This window comes from Carlito syrichta, unplaced genomic scaffold, assembly GCF_000164805.1.
Source record: "Carlito syrichta isolate Samal-C Ts95f unplaced genomic scaffold, Tarsius_syrichta-2.0.1 Scaffold81549, whole genome shotgun sequence".
NCBI classification, from domain to species: domain Eukaryota; kingdom Metazoa; phylum Chordata; class Mammalia; order Primates; family Tarsiidae; genus Carlito; species Carlito syrichta.
Genome location: NW_007025645.1, coordinates 660,592 through 681,918, shown reverse-complemented (window position 1 = coordinate 681,918; position 21,327 = coordinate 660,592). Strand labels below are relative to the sequence as shown.

At 36.3% G+C, this 21,327-nt stretch overlaps 1 protein-coding gene across 1 annotated transcript in view; it reads left to right on the top strand.

Annotated features, from left to right (window-relative positions):
• PEAK1 (pseudopodium enriched atypical kinase 1) overlaps positions 1 to 21,327 on the top strand; it is a 280,456-nt gene that overhangs the window by 66,085 nt on the left and 193,044 nt on the right. The gene's annotated exons all lie outside the window — the stretch shown is intronic.

Sequence of the window (21,327 nt, the reverse complement as noted above, 5' to 3'; positions counted from 1 at the left end):
ACATAATTTTTTTTTAAGTATGCTGTTATATCTTTTTATAGATTTCTTTCTGGGCCTTTTTTTTAAGTTGCAGATTTTCTTTAAGCATCAACTTCTGAAAGAGAGCACCATTTATAATCAGATGATCTATACAATTCCAGTTGGAGGTAAAGCTGTAGCTTCCTAGCTCAGTAGGAGGAAAGTGACTTGATTTTGCTTAGAATGAGGAGAGTTGACCCTAATTATTTATGCTGATGAATGCAGTAAGTTTCATCCAGTAAAAACAGAAGCTGTCAGATCTTTGCAGAATTTTCTGTGTCCTAAATTAAATCTGCACCATACAGGATTGCAGGCTTTAGAGAAGGCTGCTTCCATTGTCTGTTGTGTTAATTGTGCATGCTAACCTGTCACTGTCAATTTGATTATCATTGCTCATTTTATATCTTTTGTGATGTATAGTTTGAGTCCAATAGCAAAAAAAACCCTCAGATTTCTATTGTGTTACACTTTTGAAAATAATCACCTTCCTCTTCCCTCAGGATCATTTACTATAGGTTCCAGAAAGTGACATAATGGTACTTCCAATCCAGATTATTTTTCTACCAACATCCCCAACAATCTATTATATTGCAAAGCATCATTGACAGATGAAGTTGTAATTTAATGAGAACAGACTAATATGCTAAAATAATTTATTTTTAAGTTATTGCTTTTCTTGCTCAGCTCTGTTGCATGAAATGATAAAGTAGCTTCTCCTCTTTGTGTTCTCCTCAAGGGTAAATGTGTTCCAGATTTTGTCTTCCCACCCCTTCTTCTAGTGAGACTATGTTCATAACTAGACTATAATAATAGTTTTTTTAAAATGAATTTTCTAGAATTCCTTTTTGTCATGATGCCTTGGTTTTAGATTTAATCTCATCCACAGGAATTAGTTCATGGTAAAAGTTTCTAACATGGTCTTTTGAGGGTGGAGGTTAAAAATTGAGTTGCTGTAGAATCTCTGTGCCAGACTATATTTTATCTCCTGTTTAGGATTTTATGTTCAGGATCTTTATATATCACGATGATGTATTCAGATTAATCTCAGGATGATATTACAGACATACTAAATTCAGGCAAGTTATCAAATTCTCGTGTAGTTACTTTACATTATTGATTATAATCTTCAATGGTTATTCTTCCTTGATTTTTAAAATAAATATTCACTGAAGGTTTTTTTCTCAGATAAATGAAATATTATTCCTAGCTCCTTTGAAAATAAACTATATTAATTTTGTCTTGCATACTTAGAACTTTTTTGCTTTGATGACTATATTATCTTGCTCTGGTTGAGCTTATTTGGATTTCTTTTACTCACCTACCTTCTTCCGAGACTTTAAGGGCACAGGTAGAATAAAACCATGCCTCTTGCTCTTAGCAGCCTCTGGATTAGTTATGTTGTTGCCTTTTCCTCACTCATTTCTTTATCTTTACTCATTTTGCTTCCTTCCATAAACACCTACTCTAATCTAGTTAATATATGTCTTTGGATATTTGTGTATCTTTGGAAATTATATACGATTTTCTAAGTATGTTTATAATGTCCACAAATGGCCGTGGGTTGTACATCCCATTTTGTTCTTTGTTTTTTTTTTTTTCCATTCTAGCCCTATATTTAAATAACCTATTCTTATTGTCTATGCAATTCTGGTTTTTTCTTTTGACTGCTGTATTCTGTCATGTGCATATTCTTAGCCATGTGTATTATGCATCCACCTTATTTATATGCTCTGCTACTAACGTCATGTGTGGGTATTCAACTCCATGTACCATTAACAATGATGCAATGATAATCTTTATTTGATCTTGTGGTGGCATAAGATAAATGATTGATGGATTGTTGCGTGTCCATTATTAAGTTCATTAAGTACTACCAGATTGCTATGTAGAATGACTGGACAGTTTATACTACTTGAGCAGTACATGAGGATTCTTTGCATTTTTTGTGTGAGCAACTGGACAAAACCAAATTGAACTGAAGAGTTGCTTTTATAGATTAGAGATAACCATAATATTTTTTGGTTAGCAAAGTGCCAAATTATATGTCACCAAATGATATAAAACCAAAGTAGATTACTATCAACCCTTCCTGAAGAAGGGTCTCATGAGTGGAAAAGCTGCCCTGGATTCTAGTAAAAGTCCCTATAAGGTTTTCTGGTGAGAGAATATGAGAATGAGCCTTCATTGCCAAACAACTCTGCCCACTAGCCATGTGGACAGTTCAGTTCCACAAGCTGTGAATAATTAGGTTCTTTGTGTCCATCCCAGTTATTGGAATACAAACACGAATGAGGCTGACTCCCTGTCCTGAAGCTCTGTGGGTGCAGGACTTGTGTTCATTTGCTTTTTGCTTCATCTCTGAGAAGTCAGCACTTGCTGTGTGGTCTTTCATGGCAGTTTTTCTCATGGCACTGTTATTCTTCTAATCTTGTATTCTCAGATTAAGGTGCAGAGGTATCTAGGCCTATTAACTATGAGCATTTGGGATCCTATCATTTCATCATTATACCAACCTGGTAAAACATTTCCCAAGAAGAGATAGCTGTTCTTAGTGTGGCATTTATTTCCTGAAGTATCATGATTGGGATGAAAGGGATGGCATATTGATAAATCGCTTTGGATTGGTAAAATGGAAATTAGAAATCATTACCTAGAAGTATGGATTAATTAAAAGTGGTAAGAGGCAGCATAATATGTAGTAATAAGAACACAGATAACAGTGTTGGGAAAAATAGCAGGAAAAAAACATATTTCCAATCTTTACCCATCTAAACTTCCATTAAGAAGACCAGTAGATAAATAGATGAATGGGAAAAACCTGCATGTGTGTACAGACTAGAGCTTGGTGCCATTCATTCCAGAAAACCCAGAATAATTTTCATTAGGCTGTATTGCCAATGAGCCTGGAATGAAAGAAATATTTGAGGGGGAACTCCTCAGGAGATCCTTTCTGAGAGAGAACTCTTAAATTTAATGTATGGTCCTCCAAGGCATGGTGCTTAAATGTCTGTATTGCCTCTGAGAACAGAAGCATTGGTACTTTGTGAACAGTGTTTATAGATCTAGAGTTTGCTCATGGTACCTCCCTAGATGAAACCTGTCCATATAGGTAGCCTAGGCACTAAGTTCCCAGTCACCAGCACCCCTCCTTCAAACCCTGTTCAGATTCTGGATCTCTCAACTAATGATCTGTTTAGGTTTGTGTCCTCACAGTCCTCACAGCTGAGAAAGCAGGATATCAGTAATGAAAAGGGAGCAATCTGACAGGATTCTGAAGGCATGAAAAATACAGTTGCCAAATTAAAATCTATGGATGCAGTGAATAGCAAATTAGGACATTACAAACAGACAAACTTGTGAAATCTTTTCCAAACTATATAGGTGAAAGATGGAGAAATGAAAATGATGAGAAAATAAGACAAAAGGAAGATAGGTCAGCAGACAAAATGTGCAAATAGTAAGAATATCAGAAAAAGAAAAATGGCATGCAAGCATTATTAAAAAAATACAAGAAAACATCACTGATCCAGATTTAATACAAAGAGAAATATAAACATATTTCTGGCCATACTTTTTCAAATTGGAGGCATTTCTTCTAGATACAGTATGAAAGGAACTGAATTGATAGAGGTATACGGAGCCAACCCATAAATTCTTCTCCTGTCAAAGAGCAAACTGCCTGGGTTCGTGAGTGGAAGAGAGGCTAAATAAATCCAAGTAAATATCCTCCACTTTTGAGAAACAAGGATAAGCAGTTACAATAAGTAGAAAGCAGGCAAGATGGGAGGCCTTCTTCCTAGTATAGGGGGCGAGGGTAGGACGAGAAAGACTGCATGGTTGGGCATGATCATGACAAAGGAGAAGATAGAATTACCATTATTCATAGATGATGATTGCCTAAAAATCTAAGAAAATTACCTGAAAGCCTACTTGAACTAATATTAAGTCATGTGGTTGGTTACAATCTAAATATACAGAAATCAGTCCCTTTTCAATATTTAAGTAATACCTAGTTAGAAACTATAATGGAGGAAAAAAATCTCTTAAGTATTTAGAAACAACAAGTGCTGAAGTTATTTTTAATAACTTTAAAACAAAACAAAGAAACTTAAATAAGTAGAGAAATAAATCTGATAAGGAAGATTCAGTATTATATGAATTCTTCCCAAGTCTGTGAATTTAATGCAATTCCAATCAAGATCCTAATTAATTTTTTAAGTTTAGAGGTGGGGTGGAAAAGGAGAATTTAGCAAAATTTGTCTGAAATTGATCAAGAATAAGTTTAGAAGAACGTTTTTGAAGAAGTAGTGTTGCAAAGTTGAAATTGCACTATCACATATTAGAATATTTTTATAAGCCTGCAGTAATTAAAACCATATGATAATGACTAAGAATGGAACAAGCTAGAGTCCTGAAAATAAGACATATTAGTCATTTCAGTTTATTGGGGGAAAGCATGAATTACTGAACAAACAGTGCTAGGAAATTGGTTTAGAAATTGCAAGAATATAAAATTAGAGTTGTATTTTATACCATAAGCTAATATTTCAAATGGATAAAATAATGGAAAAAATTCAAATTGGAACAAAAAGTAAGGAAATATACATGTAAATAGTGGAGAATTCTTTCCTACTTTTAACGTTTAACAAAGTATTTCTTCATACATAAGCAATGTAGTTATTAGAGAAAAGAAATATATAAGCAAAAAGAAGAAAAATTACTCAGACTTCTCAGCCAGAAACTATTACTGATAGCATGTTGATTGTATATAGAAGAGCTCTTTTAAATGTAAAGTTAAAGAAATCATATTTAAAAAGTGATTGATTTGACTGCACAAAAAAGTAAATTTGTCAAATACCATCAACAAAATTAAAAGACAGATGTCAAGTGTGAAGGACTATTTAAACCACATGGTAAAAATTTAACACCTTTGATACAATGAAGAACTCTTATAAGTCAATAAGAAAATACCTGAATAGGAAAATAGGCAGTCATGAATAGGGCAGTTTGTTGAGGAAAACATAAAAGCAACCAGTATATGTGTGGAAACATCGTCAATCTCCTCAGTAACCAAAAAAATTGAAAATAAAACAATGAGGTACTTTAAAAAATCTACCCGGTTGGTAAAGCTTTTTAAAAATGATAATGCCAGTGTGGGAGAGGGTCCTGGAAAGAAGTACTATCATTAACTAATACAACTTATATTTCTCTCTAACTTTCCTATCTAAAAAATTTAAAAATAATAAAACAAATTAAATAAATATTGTATGGTGACCATGTATTCCTTTTTAGCTTTAAGGGGAAAAATCAGCTCTTTTTTGTGTTTTTTTCCCCCCCCAAAAATGACCAAAATACCCATTGTTAGTAAGGAGAAATGTAAGCTTATATTACTAGTGGTAGAATAAATCAATATAGCCGTTGTCTAGAGCAGTTTAGAAAGTGTGTTAAAAAACATTCATGATCTAAATACTTTTTCATCAAACAATTTTACTTAAAATAATTTATCCTGGAGAAATTATCAGAGCTGTGCAAGAAGACATATATTCAAGGATATCCTGTGTATACAAGGATATTTATGAAGTTGTAATTTAGAAACAACTTAAGTATTTAAAATAGAAAATTGAGTCATTATACCATATGGCTTATATCCATAATGGAATGCTATACAACAATTAGGAATGCTTTACCAGATAATAATAAGTGACAAATTGAGTATAAATTTTTTTACTTTGATCCCAGCTACTCATACAGTTATTCAGCCATTCACTCACAAATACGGAGTAACCTACTGCATTCCAGGCATTGTTCTAAGAAGAAGAGAAACAACAAAACAGACCGTTTCTTTGCCTTCATGGAACTTACATGTCTCTAGTTAGTAGAGACAGAACAATAAATAAGTAATTTGCCAATTGGTGATAAGGGCTATAGAGAAAAATATAGCAGAGTAGGGTGATGAGGTATACCAAAGGGAGGGAAAAGGGAAAGATTGCTATTTTATATAAGGGGGGTCAGGGAAGTCTCTGAAAAATGACATTTAAATAGAAACCTGAAGGCTGCACGCGGTGGCTCATGTCTGTAATCCCAGCACTTTGGGAGGCCAAGGAAAGAGAATTGCCTGAGTTCAGCAGTTCAAGAACAGCCAAGGCAACATAGCAAAACTTGTCTCTACAAAAAAAAAAAAAAAAGAGCCAGGCAGAGTGGTGCATACCTGTAGTCCCAACTACTCAGGATGCTGAGGTAGAAGGATAGCCTGAGCCCAAGAGGTTCAGCCTGGGCAACAGAGTGAGACCCTAACTCAAAAATAAAATAATAAAATAAAATTCTGAAAAAAAGTAGAGTGGAAGAGAGCAATGTACATACAAAGGGGCACCCCCCAAAACCCAGAATTATCCTTTTGGAGGATAGGCCCCTTGTAATACAGGCTTCCCCCACTAGGTAAGTGTTCTTGGAACTCATCAGCATCAGTGTACCAGCTAGCGTTGTGAGAGTCTGCGTTTGACTTCAGTTAATTTTTTTTTGGAGGTTCTTTTACCGCATTTACCCACTTTATGATGGGTGATTTACAAGTATACCTGCCTATTCCACACTGAATGTTCAGCAGTTTTTGACCAAAAATGTCATTACCCCATGACCTACTGTCCCTATTCTCCCAATCTCATCTTGAGTAACTTTTTTTTTGTTTCCCCAGTGAAAGAATTCCTCAAAGAAAAATGTTTTGCCAATTTGGTGAAGTGAAGCAAAAAACAGCAGAAGCACTAAAAGGCATCAAAATTGATGAGTTCAAAAACTGTTTTGAGCAGTGGAAAAAGCATCTCAATAGGTACATTGCAGCAAATGTAATGCACCTACTTTGAAGGTGACTAATGTTTAAACATGAAAGAATAAATACACAATTAAAAAAATAAATTCCAGGGTTTTTTTGGGGGGGGGTCTCCCTTGTATCTGGAATAAGATTATTCCTGGTGAAGGGAACTATGTGTATTCTAGCAAGAGCATGGAGGTCAGTTTTTCTGGCACAGATAAACCTAGGGGGAGAGTGCGTGGAAAATGGGGTAAGAGAAGCAGAGGTTGGGGTGACGAAAGGGTCTAATAGGCCATTGTAAGCACTTTGGCCTTTACTCTGTGATGAGATGAGAAACCGTTGTAAGATTTTGAGCAGAAGGATGAAATATAACTGATGTTTTAAAAGATCTTTTGACTGTTTCATGTAGAATAGCCTGGAGAGGAGCAGGAATAGAAGCATAGAGATAAGAGGCTATTGTAATAACCCTGTCAAGAGATGATGCTAGCTTGACCAGTGATGAGGGGTAGCTTGAGTCTGGATTTGCCACTCATATCCAGAAGCCCTCATTGCAGGAAATAATTAAATACGTACATTGGCATGTCAACAGTTATCTCTTTTTGGTTAAGATTCCTAGTGATTTGTGTTTTCTTTATACAGACTTGTGTTTTTCAGATTTACTATATTATTACTTTATAAAGCAGGAAAAAAGAATAAAAGTGACATCTACTTTTACTGTATTTTTCTTCCTGTTTTCAAGTATTTTATGCATTTAACATTTTAAGAATTATGTGGTGTTTTTTTTTTTCTTTTGGTGTTAGGGATTTCCTTTGGATTTGTGGTTCAGAAAGTGAGTAGGCCCGACCCTTAAATTAGAACCAAGACTGGGCTCGGTGGCTCAGCCTGTAATCCCACGCCTTTGGGAGGCTGAGGTGAGTGGACTGCCTGAGCCCGCGGGTTCGAGACCCGCCTGGGCAAGCAAGACCTCACCTCCACAATAAATCAAAAATCAGCCAAGTGTGGTAGCACGCGCCTGTAGTTCCAGCTACTTGGAAGGCTGAGGCGGAAGGATCACCAGAGCCCAGCAGGTCGAGGCTGCGGTGGCTGGGAGCACCCACTGCACTCCAGTCTGGGCAACAGAGTGAGACTTGAACTCAAAAAAAAAAAAAAAGAAATTGATTGAGGAAGGAAATTACACGTTTTCCCCCAAGCTAGAGAGGACTGTATTCAGCATTTTCCTTCTCATTCTTGTTTTCCTTTGTAAAGAAAACTCTAGAAACCCACTTTAGTACATCACCGACAAATTTGGGACTTTAAGGAGACATCTTTGACTTACTTGTTGTACAAGTCTTACCTCAGCACTAATCCAGGATAACTCAATGAAAAGCAGCAGTGTAGTTCAACAGTGGTCATGTCCAGGTCATCCTTGCTAATAAATGGGAGTTATATTGTTGATTTCCTGAAAGTCATTTGAATATATCATTATGAAGTTCTATGGTTTTTCTTCTCTGACATATCTTTCTGATTTCCTCGATTACACCAAATATTAGGACACTTATAAACCAACTCACTCTAAGTTGGATGAGAGGTCTAGTGGTCCAGAACATGCTGGTTGGCAGAGAAGAAAAAATATCAGGCTGAAATTTAGACTTGGCTGTAGACAATTTGGAATTGATTGAGCTCTTAAACAAATCAACAAAACAAAACTCTATTATCTAGAAGCATAACTTCAGTGTTCTGTTAGTCAAGAATAGTAATCCTTTGCTTTCACTGGCAGTGTTTAATTTTCTAGTCTTAGTCAGAAAATGAAGATTCTGGCTTTTTCTTCTGAGGAGAACCTCTTCAAGTGATGTGAGGAGCAAGTAGAGGACAAGATAAAAATTTGTTTTGCTGCCGGGCTCGGTGGCTCAGCCTGTAATCCCGCGCCTTTGGGAGGCTGAGGTGAGTGGATTGCCTGAGCCTGCAGGTTCGAGACCCGCCTGGGCAGCGAGACCTCATCTCTACAATAACTCAAAAAGTCAGCCGGGCGTGGTAGCGCATGCCTGTAATTCCAGCTACTCGGAAGGCTGAGGCGGAAGGATTGCCAGAGCCCGGCAGGTCGAGGCTGCGGTGACCGGGAGCGGCCACCGCACTCCAGTCTGGGTGACAGAGTGAGACTCCAACTCAAAAAAAAAAAAAAAAAAAAAAATTTGTTTTGCTTTGTATTTTGATGCCAAATTCTGCTTTACAAGAAAATTACAAGTTTGCAGTGGGACTTGCTTTAGAAACAGCAAAATTACTTCATGGCCTGTCAGTTGTATCTTAGTTCATTAATTAAAAACAAATGTAATTTCTTTTTCATAAAAAGAGAAATATCTTACATTGTAGATTATGAAGAAATTTAATACATAATCTATTTTTGTAACTTAAGCTTTCTATGCCTTCTGTATATTTCTGTACCTACTAAGCAACCTGTATGGCAAATAATGTTTTACCATGTTTGACTTTTTTCTTCGTTTACCTAATTGGCATGTAAGTTTTCACTTCCATTTTCCACTGATCCAGAACTGACGTGTTTGTTGTTGCTTCCTGAATGTTTCAATGAAAATAATTCCTTCGCTTTAAAACAACTATCTTGTCTATAATGTTTATGCTTTCTGAATTTTTCAATTATTTTTCTATGAATTGTGTGTGGCAACATGGAAAGAAAATAGATTTGTCTTCCTAGAGACCCAGTTGAATCTGGACACTGTCTCTCAATACCTGCATAACTAGCTGTCAGAACCTGTTTCCTCATTAGTAAACTACCTACATTGTAGATTTCTTGTGGTGTGCCTTTAGCAGTATGCCTAGTGTATGATAGGCAACCAGTAAATATTACTTCCTTCTATTACCCTCATTTTATATTTTAAATTTATCTTCTTCATTGGATAGAAACTTGAGTAATTTTGTTACAATTTAAGGTTATTTTTATAAAGGGTACCTTTAATGGCAAATGAAAAGAATGTCAGTTACTAAATTTGGTCCATGTGACAACAGATTTCAATTGAGGTCTTGCTTTTTTCATTCTCTTTAAAGATGTTTATTGTGCAATTTTGAAGTATATTCAAAATATGTAATTTTGCTAGATATCCTGTGCAAGATGCCTATGCTAGAAGTTTTGTGTACATTGTCTCTAATCACCACAACTGTGTAAGGTAGATACACTTTTATTCCTATTGAGGCGGAAATTGAGGATCATATTAGGTAAGCTTTTTAAAAATGTTTATGTACTAATGGGCCAATCAGTGGATTAAAACCCATGTGGTATATTGTAAAGTGATCTTTTGCCATGTTACTGGAGAGTGAAGGTTCCATTATCAGATTAGAGTCATCTCCTTTGGGACTGCAGAGTAGTGGTCGTTAAGACGCTATGAGGGAGCTAAGCTATTGCTGTTATTTGTGATATTGAAGCATCCTTGAAATCAGTGTGCACTGTTACTGTTTGAGGGTGCTTTGACCAAGGTGTTTTTTCTCTTTTCTCTTCTTCTTCCATAATGTGCTTATCAGTTCATTATTAAGTCTTCAAAGTGTAAGTATTGTCCTTAATTTTAATTATTTTGTCTTTTGTAATAATATTGCATTTCTCCCCTTAAACAGTCTTTTTAAATTACTCTAATTATATCAACAGGAAAACCTAGTATATGTATGAATTTTTTGGTTTACATATGGTAGAGTGTTATAGTTTTTTAGGGTTCACATAAAAGAATCCAACAATAATATATACCTAGTTTTTCTTTTCTGTTAAAAAGAAAAGAGTTGTTGGAAGGACAACTCTAAGACATTAAGATGGTTCTGAAACTGATAGCCTCTCATTTTCCACCAATGCAGAATCATTCAGGGTCTATATTTGTGATGCTACCCTATTTAGGATTTATTGGATTATTTATTTAGCTGGCCAGTTTCAGTTTAACACTTTGCACCTGAATGTTCCCTCTGAGAGGATATCATACATCTAGCAAACTACGTGGATGTCTCCTCTCAGGGAACATAAAGAGATTGCTGGTGATGATACAGGACAAACTTATGCAAGTGCAAATTTTTCAAAAATGCATGTTTCCTTGAAGTTTTCCATTCAAAAACAATGAAAAACCTATATCCCATTTGAAATTTGTCAAGCTTCTGATTGATCAGTTGAGAAGTGCTTTTCAGGAATCAGAAGCGTGTCCTTCCACATCATCTTTGTACAGCAGACTGGACAATGAATTACATATTACTAATGTGGGAGGAAGAAAACAAGACTGCATTGTCTGCTTGAATAGAAAAACACCAGGTGGAAGATGTCAAACAAATTATTATTGCACAATATGTGTCAATGAACTTGCAATGCTTGTTGGTGACTGTTTCACACGTTACCACACATTAGAAAAATTTAAGATATAAAATTTTGATTTTTTTGTCTTAAGTAAATTCCTCAATGTCCATAATTCCATTATGAGCCAAATATAATTACAATAAAATAATTTCTTCCGATGCTATACTATTTAATATGAAGTGATTCGTTTTTCGCTATTTTGTAAAAAAGTACAGCTGAGTTGCTGGTAGGTGATCGGTGAGATGTCTCCAAGTGCAAAGGGCTGAATTTACCCTTGTCCCAACTAGGGCTTAATTACTTAGTTTAGAACAGTAATCTGATGAGTGGAGAGATCAGTTTAACCTAATGTCCAAACGTTTGATTTTGTGGTTGTTAAAACATCAATATACCATTTACTATGTTGGTAATTGGGAGCACTTTTTAGTAAGAAAATCTTTGGCTATTCTTTCTAAAACCTGGGTTAGTTATTTATGGTTTTTAAAGTACAATTTGTCCAGTGGTATTTTTAATTACTATGGAAAACAGCTGAATCACAAATTTTGATTTTCTTTGTACATACTGAAGTCTTGCTTCAAATGATAGATATCATGTTCTGATAAGTATTTTTGGATGTAGTTTGTTGTTGAATATGTTTACGTGAGGCCAATAATACTGGGCCCTATTGGGATTATTTGGCCTTACCAAACTTAATTTCTGAGGATTTTAAAAACACAGTACATAAAAGAGCTTTTCTTCTATCTGCCTTCCTGTAGTATGAGCTCATTTGTCACCAGTAATTTTTTTTCTTGTATATCACACACATCAAGTGGCTGCCTAAACAAGGTAGCATCACAAGTATAGACCCTGAATGATTCTGCATTGGTGGAAAATGAGAGGCTATCAGTTTCAGAACCATCTTAACGTCTTAGAGTTGTCCTTCCAACACCGCTAGGTTATTGGATCTAGGAGCCAAAAATGATTTTTGTTTCTCTTAGATTGCAAGTCAGGCAGTTTCTGTGATGACAGAAATATTCCCTGTGTTAAGAGAATGCCATCATCAGACACAACTTGCAGACTGAAGTAAGGGGAGGTGTTGTCAGAGCAGAGCTTTTCAGCCCATTTTTCATTTATGGCAGTAGAAAATACAGATTTTCATTCTTATAAAGTGGGTATAACCTTGTTTTAAAATGATTCTGGCATTTCTGTATCTTTTGGAGATATATTCTCTTCTTTTCTTTCTTCTAATTTAAAAGTTGTTTTACTTATCTGTTTGAAAGATTATCAAAACTCAAAATGTTATGGGTTGTCATTGCAAGAGAGTAGTTGGATGTGTTTGTTAATGATGTTTTTGAGGGTCTCCTTTATCAAAGTTCATAGATCACTGAACTTTCATTATTATTTCATTCTCTAAAATCCAAAGATAAATCTGTATGTTGAGGGAGCAGGGGAGGAGGAGCAGGATGGTAAGTGTTGAAGATAGATGACTGAAAAGACTTGGCTAATAGGAAGCTTTTATTGCATATAGCCTATGGAGAATATTTTGAGATCAGATTTCTCTTACAGTTTAGAACATCTTTGATAAACAAATTCAAACTATGTAATGTTAGACTCTAAACTATAGAAGTTAGATTAGTCGACTGTTATTTTTTTTTAATTAGAATTTGTACCAATTCTCCATTATATTCATATGGCTACTTATAATTGTATCTACTTTTTAAATCTTGACTCATTCTTAGTCCATTCTTCAATCTGTCTTCACATAGTGTAACTAAAATGTATGTTGATTGTGTTTCAGGATGACCTAAATTAATATCAAAAGATCTTAGTCACGGGAAGGGAGAGGTATAAGAAAGCAGTGGGCAGGGCACAGCTGGTTTTTCAGAGCCTTGCTAGAAAAACCATCACTTAATATATAAGCTGAGAAAATTTTGTTTGTATGTTCTAGAGAGAAAGTAAATCCCAAGACCTCACAAACATCTTTTAAAAATCAGTTCCAAAATAGAAAGGTAATACTTCCTCTTGGGAGCTTTAATTTGCCATGAAAATGGAGACTTTGCAAGGAGGTTAACAGCTTCTGGCTTCTCTGTGGCCCTATCACTGCTCATTTATCCTTTCTACATACACGTGCTTGACAGCTCAGCTCCATCTATTTGCCTTGATCACACTAAGGGAAAGCTTTTCAGAGAATGTATTTTAGCTGGGTTTTGGTTTTTATTTCCCCCCCATATTATCTTTAGATTTTAGTGTATTTATCAAATTCAGTTTGATACATCACTGTTCTGCGTCAAATTACTGTACAAACACTACCGGGACAACTATTTCAGGATTTTTCTACATGGATTATGGGTCCAATATTAAAAATACTTTTAGTCAGTATGAAAAATGCAATTGTGGATTGATTTAATAATGCATTTACTCAGCATTTATTGAGCCCATATTCCATTACTAGGTACTAAGAGTACAGAGATAAATAAGACATGATTCCTGCCCTGAGGATCTCACTGTCTGACTCCAAAGTCTTAAACTTAGGCACAAAGAAATGAGAGGCTCAACTAGCTGATCTGGATAAGGCCATTTAACTCCCAGCTATGAAAAACAGTGAACTGCAGAGGCAAAGCACAAATTGTTGGTGTTGATATTCTATTTTATTTTGTCTAGAAAAACTTACAAATAAATTTCTAGTAAACAGTGGGATTGTTTCTCTCTAGAAGGTTTTGCAGTGATTATTAAATATTTTAATAAACATTTCTCCAGGGCCTACTATGTGTAAGCATCATGACCAACACCAGAGATTTATGACAGAGTATTTTATTCTTGAGGAGATCGTTGGAGGAGACAACACTATATATAAATAATTACAGTGTGGTGGGGATAGCCATTTTATTATTGAATTCTGTACCAAGTGATTTCTATGGGTAACAGTGACACTAGGCAATAAAGAGAGACCAAGGCCAGAGTTTTTTGGTAGCCAAGACACTAGGGAATAAAGAGAAACTAGAGTCACAAGGCCAAAAGTCATTGATGACTGTGGGAGGCAGCCAATACTGCCTAGGAGAATCTTTCAGAAACTTCTTACTTTTACATCACGTATTAGCAATTTCAATGATTATTAACAAGAGAAAAACCAAGGCACTTAATAAAGCATACAGCTATTTTTGTTACAAAGAAGGCATTTTGTTATCTATAATAAAATCTCATGTTAGTTCTGCTTTGTAGTTGACTCTGTAAGGATATTTTTTATTATGAACAGCTTCCCATTTTGCAAATGAAGAAAGTGAACAAAGAAAGAGTAAAAGGTCATCTATACTGCCAGAAATGGAAATCAACTTGTACTCATCTAATTGGGTGCATCCATAACTTTGGTGCTAGAAGACATATAACAGGACAGATATCCTGATGGGGTAGAATTAACCCTTTGAGAGGGATTGATAATGCACAAAGTTAGCAAACAGTGGTCTACAACCAATGTTTATATTACATATGTCAGCTAGTTGAAGTGGTTCGTGTTATCCTTTTTCATTCCTTAAATCATATTAAAAAGTAAAACACTTCAAAGAACCTTTTATCTCTCTGCTCCAGGTCTGTCTATTAGCTCAAGCACCCTTTCCTATTAATATCATATTATCCTAGAATTCTCTGTGCGTCGAATAAAGTTTTCCTGTCTGGCCAGTTTTGGTACTTTGCTGTCTTTTACTTTAGGAACTTTCAAAAATCAGTGATGAATTCTTTGGTTATTTCAGAGATAATGATTTTAATTACTCAATATACTTATTTTTCCTTATATTTGAGATTTTCTTCAACAATTTTGCTACTTTTGATATTAAAGGTGTTTATAGATGACTGAAGAGATTCAAAGCCTTGAGTTTAATAATAAGTGGTGCTTGGGTATGCCTTTTTAAAAAATAAAAAAGCTACATTTGGGGAAAATCATTGCTCACTTTTCATTTGCCAGAATTTTACTGCTTATAGACCAAAAATAATTCCCTACCTTTTCTGTTTACCTTTCTGTTAGAATAGTTTAAAAGGTAAATCTAATTTATTTTGAGTGATAAAGTGCTAGTAAGACATTAGATAGAGTAGCTATTAAATTTCCAAGTATTATACCATAGTAATTATGATTACGGTTGCAGCTGAAGGCAGTCTTCTCTGGACCCTAGAACTAGAACTTCTTAGTTCTAGTACAAGGTTGGGCAAACTTTACTTTTGAGTTAAGGATTTACAGTATTTGCCATCTCCAGAATTCATGGAATATTGACCACGTTGTTAGGTGGCTTGTAGTTCAGGAAGGCAAATATCAATTCTGACTGATGAGTAGTAGCTACGTGAAACACAATTTAGAGGCTTGTAGGGGACATTTGGGAAGGAGTGGTGCCATTTATTAACATCTGACATGGCTGCAAGTTGAAAAGGGAGGGAGTGGGTTGTGTGTTACTTATGCCATATGTTTGCTAAATTCATAAAGGAGACTTAGAATAGGTGCTTAGTCCCATTTGTAAATTAATATGAATCATTCTTACCATATCTGTTTTCAGAAAACCATTCTCTCTGTTCAGGTACCTCCAGTGAGGAGCTCGCTGCTGGCCCGAGATCCCATTCCCAGAGCTGTGTTGGACAGCTCTGCTAGAAAGTCTCCCCGTGGCTGGGCTCGGTGGCTCAGCCTGTAATCCCAGCACTTTGGGAGGCTGAGGTGAGTGGATTTCCTGAGCTTGAGGGTTTGAGACCAGCCTGGGCAATTTGGTGAGACCTCAACTCTACAATAAATAAATAAAAATTAGCCAGGCATGGTAGTGCGTGCCTGTAGTTCCAGCTACTTGGAAGGCTGAGACGGAAGGATCGCCCAGCAGGTCAACACTGGGTTGGCCATGAGCATGCCACTGCACTCCAGCCCGGGCATGCAGTGGCCAAAAAAAAAAGAAAAGAAAATCTCCCTATAGTATCACTTTCCTTCCTATCCAGTTTTGCTCTGTATATTGAACATTCATGTCATCCTAACTAGATAAAGAATTTCTGGCAAAGGTAAATTATGAGATTTTTGTGTCATTTATCCTGTCTGTTTTGCCCCTTAAAAATTTTATTTCAAGCCGGGCTCGGTGGCTCAGCCTGTAATCCCACGCCTTTGGGAGGCTGAGGTGAGTGGATTGCCTGAGCCCGCGGGTTCGAGACCCACCTGGGCAGCGAGACCTCATCTCTACAATAAATAAATAAAAAAATCAGCCGGGCGTGGTAGCGCATGCCTGTAATTCCGGCTACTGGGAAGGCTGAGGCGAAAGGATCGCCAGAGCCCAGCAGGCGAGACTGCGGTGGCCGGGAGCGGCCACTGCACTCCAGTCTGGGCGACAGAGTGAGACTCCAACTCAAAAAAAAAAAAAACAAAAAAACTTTATTTCAAAATAGTTAAATATTCACAGGAAATTGCTAGTACAGCACCAAGAGATCCTGTCTACTCTTCATCCAGTTATCGCAATCATAACATCTTACAAAACTGTATCACAGTAGGAAAAGTGGACCAAGCTTGGTGTCTCATGCCTATAATCCCAGCACTTTGGTGGGCCAAGGCAGGTGGATCACTTGAAGCCACAATTTTGAGAACAGCCTGGGCAACAAAGCAAGACCTCATCTCCACAAAGAAAATTTAAAAATTAGCTGGGCATAGTGGCATGCATCTGTTGTCCAGCTACTCAGGAGACTGTGGGGGTGAAGATCCCTTGAGCCCATGAGTCTGAGGGTACAGTGAACTATGATTACATCCCTGCACTGCAGCCTTGGTGACAGGGCGAGACTTTGTCTCAAAAAAATAAAAACAATACAATAGCAAAACCACAAAATTGGCAACAGCATAATCTACAAAACTTATTCATATTTCACCAGTTTTACATGCATTTTTCTGTATGTATGTGTGTGTATGTGGTTCTAGGCAGATCTGTTACTTGTGTTGATTTATCTAACTACCAGCACAATCAAGATACAGACCTTTTCCATACCCACAAACATCTCCCTCATGCTACCCTTTGTAGTTGCCCTCAATACCCCCTTCCCAATTTCTAATCCTGGAAACCACTAATCTGCTCTCAGTTTCTGAAATTTTGTCATTTTGAGAATGCTGTGTAAATGGAATCATATAGCATTTGTATATGACCTTTGAGACTGGTTTTTTTTCACCCAGCATAATTTCTATGAGATCCATCCAACTTGTTACATATGTCAACGGTTATGCTACCTTCTCTCTTACTGATATCTTTCCTTCCAAGACCACAAACAATAGTTGCCTAACTATATGAACAACTTTTGAAATATTGTAAAAGTGATTAAACTTGTAGAGCTGTTTAATTTGAATTCCGTTATTACACAGTACATATGTTATCTCAACTTTGATAATTTATTGCTGAACTGTTAGGGCTAATGAGGAGTGGAAGACTGAGAGTCAGGAGACCCCCATTTGTCTGTTTTTAACCAGACTTTGGGACCACATGCTTGTCATTCACATCCTCTGGACCACTTTCTTGGTGACCAATGGTTGTCTACCTGAGAAGGTGATTGTCAGGATGAGATGAGACATCAAAGTCAAAATACAAATTTTTCTGTACCATGTCAAAGAAAAATAAATATGCAGGGTACAAATTAAAAGGAAATATAGATTGGGTGCAATGGTTCATGTGTGTAATACCAGCACTTTGGGAGGCCGAGGCAGGAGAATTGCTTGAGGCCAGGAACTTGAGACCATTCTAGGCAACAAAGTGAGACCCTGTCTCTATCCTATATATATATCTATATCTATATATACACACACACACACACACTAAAATGTAATTTATGTGTTCTAAAATGTTAACTGTGCTTATGTCTTCTGTAATGAAACTGACTTAGCAGATTGTTTTTAAAAGAAGTTGTTTTTATTTTCTAATTTTTCCATAATGAGTACATATTTTATCTTTGTCTTTCTGTTGATAAAATAGGGCATACTTATTAAAAATTGACACATGACAGAAATACTTACACCAGAAAGGGAAAGCCTATTGAAATCTCCTACTCACTCAGAGTTTATTGTATGTCCTATCTGATTTTCTATGCACAAAGTAAACTTTTGTTATCATTGAAACGAAAACTGGGAATTTGCTGTGCACATTGTTTTGCATCTTACTTTTTTACTAAGACATCTTGAACACTTTTCCATAGCTGTGCATATGATTTTAATAACTGTGTAGTTACTTCACTGGGTACAGATAGTATTCAATCATCTCTTTGGCTCCTCTCCTTTGAATGCTTGCTGTGTTTAAGGCACCATGCTGAGGACCTGTGATGAATAATACATGAAGCTTACATTTTAGTGGGAAGACAGATGTTAATAATGATTAATTTCTCAATTGATTATTTGCTTACAAATGTGATGAGCACTAGGAAAGAGCTGTACAGCAAGCTGGGGAAGGGCCTGTCATAGGCACTTAACCTGCTTTGGGAACTAGGGAAGATTTCCCAGAGAAAGTCACTTTGAAGTAAAGTCTAAGGGTGTGCATGTATGAATTAGGAAATGGGTGATGAAGGAGCAGTACATGGGTTAATAGATACGGACATGCATAGCTGGAAGACGTATGTCAAAATGGCAGTCTTCTTATTTGTATGTGATGGCATTGAAGAAGTTTAGGGTTTTTTGTTTTTATTTTGTTTTTAATACCTTTGGGAGATACACATGGTTTTTGGTCTGGGCATTAAGAGTACCCACCATCCCTACCTGCGCATATTGTACTCAATAGGTAATTTTTTGGTCCCTTCTTGCCCCCTCCCTCACAAATCTCCAGTGTCCATTCTCTATGTCTTTGCATATCCTTAGTTTAGCCCCCCCTTATAAGTGAGAGCATGTGGTGTTTGGTTTTTTTGTTCCTGAGTTAGTTTGCTTAGAATGATGTTCTCCAATTTTATCCAAATAGCTGCAAAATACATTATTTTATTCTTTTTTGATAGCTGAATAGTATTCCATAGTTTATATATACCATATTTTCATTATCCACTGATTGGTCAATGGGCATTTGAGTTGATTTCATATCTTTGCTTTGTGAATTGTGCTGTTATGAACATGTGGGTGCAGGTGTCCTTTTTATATAATGATCTCTGTTCTTTAGGGTTGATACCTAGTAATGGGATTGCTGGATCAAATGGTAGATCTAATTTTAGTTCTTTGAGAAACCTCCATACTGGTTTCTATAGAGGTTGTACTAATTTACATTCCCACCCACAATGTATAAGTGTAACCTTTTCTCTGCAACCATGCCAGCTTCTGTTGTTTTTGATTTTTTAATAATGGTCATTCTGACTGGTAAAAGGTGGTATCTCATTGTGGCTTTAATTTGCATTTCTCTGATAATGAGTAATGTTGAGCATTTTTCATATGTTTGTTGACCATTTGTATATCTTCTTTTGAGATGTTTGTTCATGGGATTTGTCCACTTTTTAATGGGGTTATTTGCTTTTTTCTTGCTGATTTGAGTTCTTAGTAGATTCTTGATATTAGTCCTTTGTTAGATGTATAGTTTGCGAATATCTTCTCCCATTCTGTAGGTTGCCTGTTTGCTCTGTTGATTATTTCTTTTGCTGTGCAGAAGCTTTGCAATTTAATTAAGTCCTGCTTGTTTATTTTTTAGTTTCATTTGCCATATTCTTTGCCTAGGTCGATGTCCAGAAGAGATTTTTCTTGGTTTTCTTCTAAGATTTTTATGGTTTCAGGTTTGATATTTAAGTCTTTTATTCATCTTGAGTTAATTGTTGCAGATGGGGGGAGAAAAGGATCGTTTCATTTTTCTGCATGTAGCTATCTAATTTTCCCGGCACCTTTTATTGAATAGGGTGTCCTTTCCCCTAGTATATGTTTTTGTCTGCTCTGTCAAAGATCAGTTGGTTGTAGGTATTTGGGTTGATTTCTGGATTCCCTGTTCTATTTCATCGGTCCACATGTCTGCTCTTATACCAGTACTACTAGGCTGTTTTGGTTACTACAGCTTTGTAGTATACTTTTGAGTCAGGTAATATGATACCTCCAGCTTTGTTCTTTTTGCTTAGAATTGCTTTGGCTATTCTGGCTCTTTTTTGGTTTCATATGAATTTTAGAATTGTTTTTTCTAATTCTGTGAAAAATGACATTGGTAGTTTGATAGAGATTGTATTGAAGCTACAGATTACTTGGGTAATATGATCATTTTTAACAATGTTGAGTCTTCCAACCCATGAACATGGGATGTTTTTCCATTTCTGTCCTTTGCAAATTCTTTCATCAGAGTTTTGTAGTTCTTCTTGTAGAGATCTTTCACCTCCTTAGTTAAATATATTCCTAGATATTTTAGCTTTTTGGCTGCTATTGTAAATGGAATTAAGTTTTGGACTTGATTCTCAGCTTGGTTGTTATTGTTGTATAGCGGTGTTACTGATTTGTGTGTGCTGATTTTGCATCCTGAAACTTTACCAAATTCCTTTATCAAGTCCAGGAGTCTTCTGAAGTTCACTGATCAATTTTATAATTGACTTTTTAAATTTTATGTCTAGGATTTCAAAAATTTGCTGAAGAGTTGGTGTGGTCTTTTTGTGGTGTTAGGGAACTCTGTTTTTTTATATTGTCAGAATTATTTTTCTGGTTCCTTTTTATATTGGTAGACTATTCTTATTTGAGGTTGGCAAGGGGCTGATGTAGACACTGTAGGGTTCCCTTGGTTACATATAGCCTTGGTGTGGTGAGTTTCTCAATTGCCATCTGTAGCAGTCCTGTGCTGGGTACCTGCACTGGCACATAGTGTCCTGAGTGACTAGAGGGCTTGGAAAGTGGTGTTTTCTGGGGTTTGGTATCAGGTCTTTCCCAAAGCTAAAATATTATATCCAATATGGTAGTCTATACTGTTGACTTCTGGCCAGGTAGTGGTGTTTGTGAGACAAAGCCAGATGGGATGGTGGTTGTAGGGTTTCTCCTAGGCAAGTGTTGCTCCAAGGAAGTGCCCAGTCAGTCTAGTCTGAGGGTGGGACTCAGGATTTCCCAAATTCTCTATTTTGAGCCTTCACAAGCATGCACTTTTGGCTGCTGGGGGAGAGATTAGGGAGAAGTCCTAAGCCACTGGAGTAATGCTGTTGTTTCAAGGGGGCACAGAAGAGTTTACACAGGGAGTGAGGTTGCTGTGGCAGTGAATCCCACCTGACTCCTGCCTTGGCCTCAGGCAGTCTGTAATCTGACTGTCAAGTTAGC